Source organism: Triticum dicoccoides, chromosome 1B (assembly GCF_002162155.2).
Source record: "Triticum dicoccoides isolate Atlit2015 ecotype Zavitan chromosome 1B, WEW_v2.0, whole genome shotgun sequence".
In the NCBI taxonomy this organism is placed as follows: Eukaryota; Viridiplantae; Streptophyta; class Magnoliopsida; order Poales; family Poaceae; genus Triticum; species Triticum dicoccoides.
The window spans coordinates 303,114,932-303,122,453 of NC_041381.1; the positions used below are offsets into that span (position 1 = coordinate 303,114,932).

Here is a 7,522-nt window from a genome sequence, read left to right on the forward strand (position 1 = left end):
TGGAGATTGTGAAGTGACATGTTTTTACTGCTTGACTTTTAGCAGGGAGGGTGCCGAACTGGGATGGCAAAGATGACCAATGCATACGATCTTCCTGCGAGGTAGGCATTTAGTGCCTCCGTTTCAGTTTTTCACGTGGAAAATGAATGTATTTCCCTTTTTTAGTAGAAAAATGGAACATATGTCCTGTGCACGGATCTGGAAATTCTGTTGAAGCATGAAGTTACTTAGTTACAACATCTGCGTAGTTTTTCGTTTCACGATATGACCTGTTGTCTGCTAGTCCTTATGGTAAAGTCAAAGAAATTGATTCTGATCTACCAGATTAATCCCCCCCCCCGCTCCCCCCAACACACACACAAACCCAGCCCATATGTGGGCGGGTATGGGGGGCCCAGACTTGCCTGCCACTTCGGACCAAACCCTAGCCACTTCCAGTCCACTCCGCTCCGCACCCTAGCTCCTCTCTGGCCTTCTCCATGCTAGCATTTCCGAGTCCGGCAACTCTGGATCCATTGACTGGGACCTCGCCCCATGCCGAGACGAGGAGTTAGCCGTCCAGCCCGTCGGTTCGGGGAGGAAACCCGAGCTTCGTCGTCAGAATCGCTTTGGCGGGAATCCATTGCGTCCGTGGAGCACAAGTGGGCTTGGGTCCGGCGGCTCAAGGTGCGTGACCGCAGGGGAATCGGAGGCGGCGAGCAGTGGCTGGACGGCCCCGGGCTTGCAGCGCAACCCCTTCGGTGGAGCCTCATCCCTACGACGTCGGGCTCCGAGTACGAGGTCAATGCCGCCGGACGTCACGACCATGGGTGCGTCGAGTAGCGGCGTGCCCGCTGTGCGAGGGAGAAGTTGCGCCACGCACCGCGAAGGCTGAGTCGCATGCCATGGAGGACAACAGTGCGGAGGGCACCGCCCTTTGTGCCCGCATCCTGGCAAAGCGACAAGCCTGGACGGCGCGTGCCCTCGCACTGGAGCAAACCTGGGTAGTCCGTGCCCTCGCCGGACTGCCCCCCAAAGAGGAAGAGGCCGGTGACGCATCCGAAGCCCCGACAATGAGCGGATCCGGCTCCCGTATTGCTTCTTCGACCGTTGCTTCCGTGACGAAGATGGCAAGGGCAAGGGTGGTTGTGGGTGAACTTCCCCATAGTCATATTTCATAGCTTTTTTTTAGAAAAGGAGGATGACCCCCGGCCTCTGCATCTGGGCGATGCATACGACCACTTTATTAATTATTCTCACAAGACCTTACAAAATCAATACAACAGTAAGACTAAAGCCGCCGTCTAAGCAACAAACTGTCGCTACACCTATCCAGTTGATGAAGGGGCGCAGATAGCCTGGGCCTAATACCAAACAGACATCGCAGCCAAGCCTAACATCTAAGACCTGAGACCCCAACCTAGCCACTTGCCGGGTCTGGGGCACACACTGGTCCGGCGTGCTCTCAGAGGCCGCCGCCGCCAACTGCCACCGCTCCATCTTCAGAACTGTACCGATGCATCAACCTTGCTCGGTCCAGCTATCGTCGACGCCACCACGGTGCCCAACGGCACCTCCTCCCTGCGCGCAAACAGCTGAACACGTCGCGGTCGCCACTGATACACCTCAGCGCCATGCTGCCAAGTATCACCAGCAGACACAGCTTGAAGTCCTTGGAGGATCTGTCGTGCGTAGCACCTGCCGACCAGGCATGACCAAGCGTAGCACCTGTCGGTCAGGCATGACTTGACATCTCCATCGAAGCTCCGTGCAAGACGAAGCCGCTCCACCTCCTGCCTCTGACTTCCAGCGCTGCTCCAAAAACGATGCTCCCAAGAGAGAAACGACACCGCAGTGCCGCCATCGTCCGATCTGGAACACCAGATCCTAGGGTTTCCCCTGGAGCAGCACGAGTGGGTCGACAGTAGTTACACAACGATGCCTTCATCAAGGTAACGGCGTAGAACGCCGCCATCGCCTGCCGTCGGCTCGGTTTTCACCGGCAACCATGTCTCCCCAACTCGCAGCCGGGACTAGATGATGGATCTCGAGATCCGATCACCAAGCTTCTGGCCGGCCACCGCCGACGAAGAAGATGACCACCACCACTGGCTACACCGGCCAGAACAGATCTGCCATGGGTGCCGCCAAGTAGTCCACTAGGCCCTCGACGCCGCCGCCGATCTAAAGCCAGATGACATGCCGCCGAAGACCGCATCGCGCTGCCGCCCGATCCAGGCCAGCTGCCGCAGCAGCCGCCCGTGGCTTGAGGCAGGGCCGACCGCCGCCGCCGTTGAAGCCAACGCCGTCGCTTCTAGATCGGCCGCACCTCCACGCATGTTGGGGTCCCGCCACTCCTGAGACGCGGGAGGGAGGAAGAGCCCCCGCCACCGCCGTCGGCCTCCGGGCGCAAGCCGGCGGCGTCCTCCGGCGGCGGCGGGAGGAGGGGAGGAGGATGGGCTAGGCCCCGGCGGCGGCTAGGGTTAGGGAGCCCGAGTCCAGTCATATTTCATAGCTAGTAGAACATGCCAATTTTTGGTAGTTCGATGGCATGTATGAGAAATCCCCTATGTTATGTGTGTTGGTATAGATGAACTAAATATGCTGTTTTTAATGTTGCATGAGGATTGTATGGAATTGAGGATTTCGGAATTAGGGGCACGGCTGTGGATGCGAACATTTGAGGGGTGACCGGGCATTGTCCGCGGACGTGTCTGGGCTCCTCCGCAGATGTATAGGGGGTCACATTTACGAGTTGCTTTGGTAGATGCTCGTAGGTGGTATCTTTATATTGGAGTTCATCGATCGTCAGTCATCAGCTTTATACGACGAAGTTTTTATGATAAGCGTTGTTGTTGAACTCTGATAACCCGAAAAGTTGAAATCTACTATGGAGTTTGGAACGAATCCTAGTTATGAGAAATATGCAATTTATGGGAAAGGTGTTACTAATTTGAGTATTCTTGTTTGATACTTGGAAAATCATCCCGATTCATTTCATCATTACTGATTGACAAATGTATGTATTGTTTCTTATACTGAAATGTATATGTCAATTGATTATGCAGGAAGGTCATCCATACAGTGGGACCCAAATATGCTGTCAAGTATCACACAGCTGCGGAAAATGCACTTAGTCATTGCTACCGGTCATGTTTGGAACTACTCATTGAGAACGGCCTTGAAAGGTACTTGCCGCATATGTGGGCCAAAATGGAAAAATTTCATCGTTAGATGTTGTTATTTTTTCTCACTTAACAAGTGATCTGAGGTGTTTTAAGCTATGCAATCTGAAATTGGCACATCTTGTTACTTATTCATTTCATTTTCTTAGCATCGCAATGGGTTGCATATACACGGAAGCTAAAAACTATCCTCGTGAACCAGCTGCCCATGTGGCAATAAGTGAGTTCTTTCATTCTGTTCTCTCTTTTACTTCTGATATTTATTACTTATATTTGTTACTCCGTCTGTTCCATTCCATAACACTTGTCGTGGCACAACAAGTATTATGGAACGGAGGGAGTATTATGCAAGAAATATTTTATACTCCGTACTAGAAAGAAGTTTTCAACCGATTTCCACTTTATATATTGTTCCCACTTCTTTTTTCCGCGTGGAGGTGAAGTGATGAGTGGCAGAAAGTGAAAGAACTTATTTGTGAATTGCACAAAGAAATGATTGTACCATAGTCACTCTGCAAATATTTTGTATCTTTTGGTTTATTCTGCACAAACTCACTTTACTCTTCAGGGACTGTTAGATGTTTTCTGGAGAAACAGAAAGGCAAGATAGCTGGTGTTATTTTTTGTATTACATCATCATCTGATACAGAGATATACAAAAGGTACTTGCTGAAGCCCAAAATTTGTTTATTTATTCTTGCATTTGCTAATGGTAAGCATTATGTAGATTGCTTCCGCTATATTTCCCTCGGGACAAGCAAGAGGAAGAGACTGCGGTATCAAAACTTCCAGCTGATGTCGGGGATGAGAATGGTGAAACTGTAATAGATGAAAGGAAAATAAGAATAAGACCATTGCCTGCTGGTGCAGCAGATAGAACAGTGGCTACAGCTGCTGCTCTTGATCTTCCTCTTGAGTCTGGATTGGCATCAAGGTGAATGTTAGAAGTTTAACATCTTCCTAAACTCTTCAATCACTGGTAGATCTGAATGCTAGCTATGTGCTGATGCTGATTCATAACTTAGGGCATTATGCATCATTGTTGGTCTTAGCCAAACAGCTTAAAATTGACCTATTCATCTTTGTGCAGAATGACTTGCCTCTTTTTTTGATTGAAAAACTATCTTTAGTGTAGTCCTTCATATGGATGAGACATTGCTCTTTTTTCCCGTACTGGATTTTTTCCACCTTGAATTAGTCAGTTCTGGATTATTTACCTTCTTACTTTATTATCTGCAGTATCTATTTTATTGGTTATCATAAAGATCACTACAATGTCTATTTTATTGATTACATTGTCCGTATGGAATGCCTATGCGCGCAGGCAATCCCTAAGCGAGCCAGGTGCTAGGCATGGGGCAAGACGCACAATTTATGCAAGCGCCTTTTTTCCCCTTGGATTACATATTATAGCCTATCTTCAAAAGGACATTGTCTAAGCACAGTACTGTTAAATTAATTTTACCTGATTTATTCAGCAGGAGTACATTCAAACTGGATTCGTATTTGGACCCTTCATTTATGTCATTAATTAAAGACCCGGATCTGCGGCGCAAGGAGCAGTGGGAAAAATCTTCTCAAGCTCAAAAGGGATTTAATTATGCTAGGTTGCTTGGATATGGTGATATAGGTTTCCCTCCATTGTCTGCTGCCGAGGAATATTCACTTCATTCACGATACCTTGCGAAAGCAAATTCCCTTAATCTTTCAGAGGTTGCTGAGATGAAAATAATGTACGCAACTGACGTTATAACAAGGGGTTATTTTACTTCTTACAGTGTGCATATGATTACTTTTTCTTCAGACTGTTTTTGTTGCCTGCAGTCTGATGCTCTCTACAATTGCAGTTACCGTGGCGGAGTTGATAGTGAAGGGCGCCCAGTTATGGTTGTTGTTGGTGCGCACTTTCTTCTTCACTGCCTGGATCTTGAACGGTTTGTTCTACATGTAGTGAAGGTAATCATACAATTGAAATAAATGCTGCCTAACAGAACCTCTGCAGCCACAGTTCATGTATTGTGTCATGTACGAATGCCAAATTATCTTCTTGCATATGTCAAGTCCTGGACTGCTGTTGTTTGCAGATACTTGACTGATATTGTTTGTGGAGATAGGGCTAGGAAGTTAGATCGGCTTAGCCAACGTATAGGGTTTGCTGTGCTCTCTGTATTTCTTAAATGTAATATATAGTTTCTAGTGTATTTTATGCTTTTCATATCTTGTTATACATTTGCATTGGCAGCAAGCACACAAGAATGATGCTCCAAAATATCTGGTTTAAAATTTCAAACTTACATGAAGGCAATCAATCCAAGTAATTCTGTTATTTTAAAGTCTTGGTAATTTGGTATAACGAATTTATGAAAGTGTGAGATGATTCTGCAAAAATATATCTGAAAACAAGAAAATATACAGAAAAGGCACCAAGAATGTTTGGATGGATTTACAGGAAGTACTTGTTTAATATTACCTCTGTACCAAATAGCCTACCAAAACGTCTTATATTTTGCTACGGAGGTACTCCCTCCGTTCCAAAATAGATGACTCAACTTTATACTAAAGGTAGTATAAAGTTGAGTCATCTATTTTGGAACGGAGGGAGTATTATATTGCAGAAGTTATGTATATGCCTCCTAAGATTTTATGTTGCTTTCTACTAGTACATAATTCATGATTTTTATTTTAGTACCTCCGTTCCAAAATAGATGACTCAACTTTATACTAACTTTATACTAAAGGTAGTATAAAGTTGAGTCGTCTATTTTGGAACGGAGGGAGTATTATATTGCAGAAGTTATGTATATGCCTCCTAAGATTTTATGTTGCTTTCTACTAGTACATAATTCATGATTTTTATTTTATTATTATGCCTTTTATTCTGTCAACCATAGAAAAGAGAACCAAAATAAGGCATTAAAGGTGAATTAGCTTCAATTAAAAGTAACATCCTTTCTCTTTGCAGGAGTTTGAACCTTTGATTCAGAAGCCATATACTATTGTCTATCTCCACTCGGCAGCATCATTACAACCGTAAGTGTTTGATACAAAGAAATGTCTACTTGATCCTCTGAGGTTTGGAGCCGGGACAACCTGACCTATTCCAAAGGTTAATGGGCTGTTTATTTATCTGGTTTATAACCTCATGGTGTTATGTTATCACAGCTACAAACTAGTGGGGGTCAAGTAGACCATTTCTGCTGTTAAACATTCGCCGTAGACTGCTTAAAATTCGATATTCGTTGTTACTCTTAACCCATCTGTGCTGTGATGTAAGGAGTTTTCTTAATCCATTTCCAGGCAACCAGATTTAGGATTCATGAAAAGGATACAACAAATACTAGGCCGGAAACATCAGCGAAACCTTCATGTCGGTATCTTCGTTGTGCTCACTATGTAACATATTTATCTCTTAATAAGTTAGGTCTTCTGACAATTTTCACTCTATTAGGGGATTTATATACTCCATCCAACATTGGGGTTGAGAACAGCTATTCTGGGGATGCAGCTTTTGATTGATGGAGAGGTACCTCCCAGTTCACACCATACTGATATTCCTTTTTAATCTTATAAGGTGTTGCTTAAGGTTTGTCATCCTCTTTTTTTATTAGGTATGGAAAAAAGTTGTGTATGTTGACAGGCTGGTGCAATTGTTCAGATATGTACCACGCGAACAATTAACTATCCCAGATTTTGTATTTCAGCAAGTAGCCTTACCCAAATCCTTCCAGCTTTTAGGACGTTTGCAGAGAACTAGAAGAGATTGTGTACTTATGAGCTTAATCCTACAGGCATGATTTGGAGGTGAATGGTGGTAGAGGCATGATTGTGGACCCAAGAACAAAACATATCTATCAGAGACCATCTGGCTGATTCATGTCATTTATGCAGTCCAATGCTCATACTTCTTGCTTTTGCAAGTCTTTGTATAATTACTCCTTTGTTGATATTTCTCTTTTTCCTTTGTATCTAATTTAGGTGTTCTATTCCTTTCATTCGTTCCTCAGCCTTCAGGGAAGGGGATTATTGTTTGTAGTATATGTCAATTTCTACAGCCGAATAAAAAGTGGCGTCTCAGTGCTCGTCAGTTTAAGTTCCACCAGACAGGGCATTCGTCTAGCATAAAATATGGTACTCTCTCCTATCTATATCTATATTTTCTATACCAATATAAAAAGACCCAAAGAAGCAGATCCAGTTAATCTTGGCCATCAAATCATGTCAATCCAACGATCTAGACTGCTTCAATGTCGAGCGCTCAACACATTTAGCGTGCAGTTAATTTCATGCCAAATATAGTGCTAATCACATAATAACATGTAAATAATATTTTATTTAATATCCGCATGCACTTAATATAC

General features: G+C 44.7%; 1 pseudogene; it reads left to right on the forward strand.

Annotated features, from left to right (window-relative positions):
• The window catches only part of LOC119350339, an 8,834-nt pseudogene extending 1,567 nt beyond the window's left edge, over window positions 1–7,267 (forward strand).
• The last annotated feature ends 255 nt before the right edge of the window (window positions 7,268–7,522 follow it).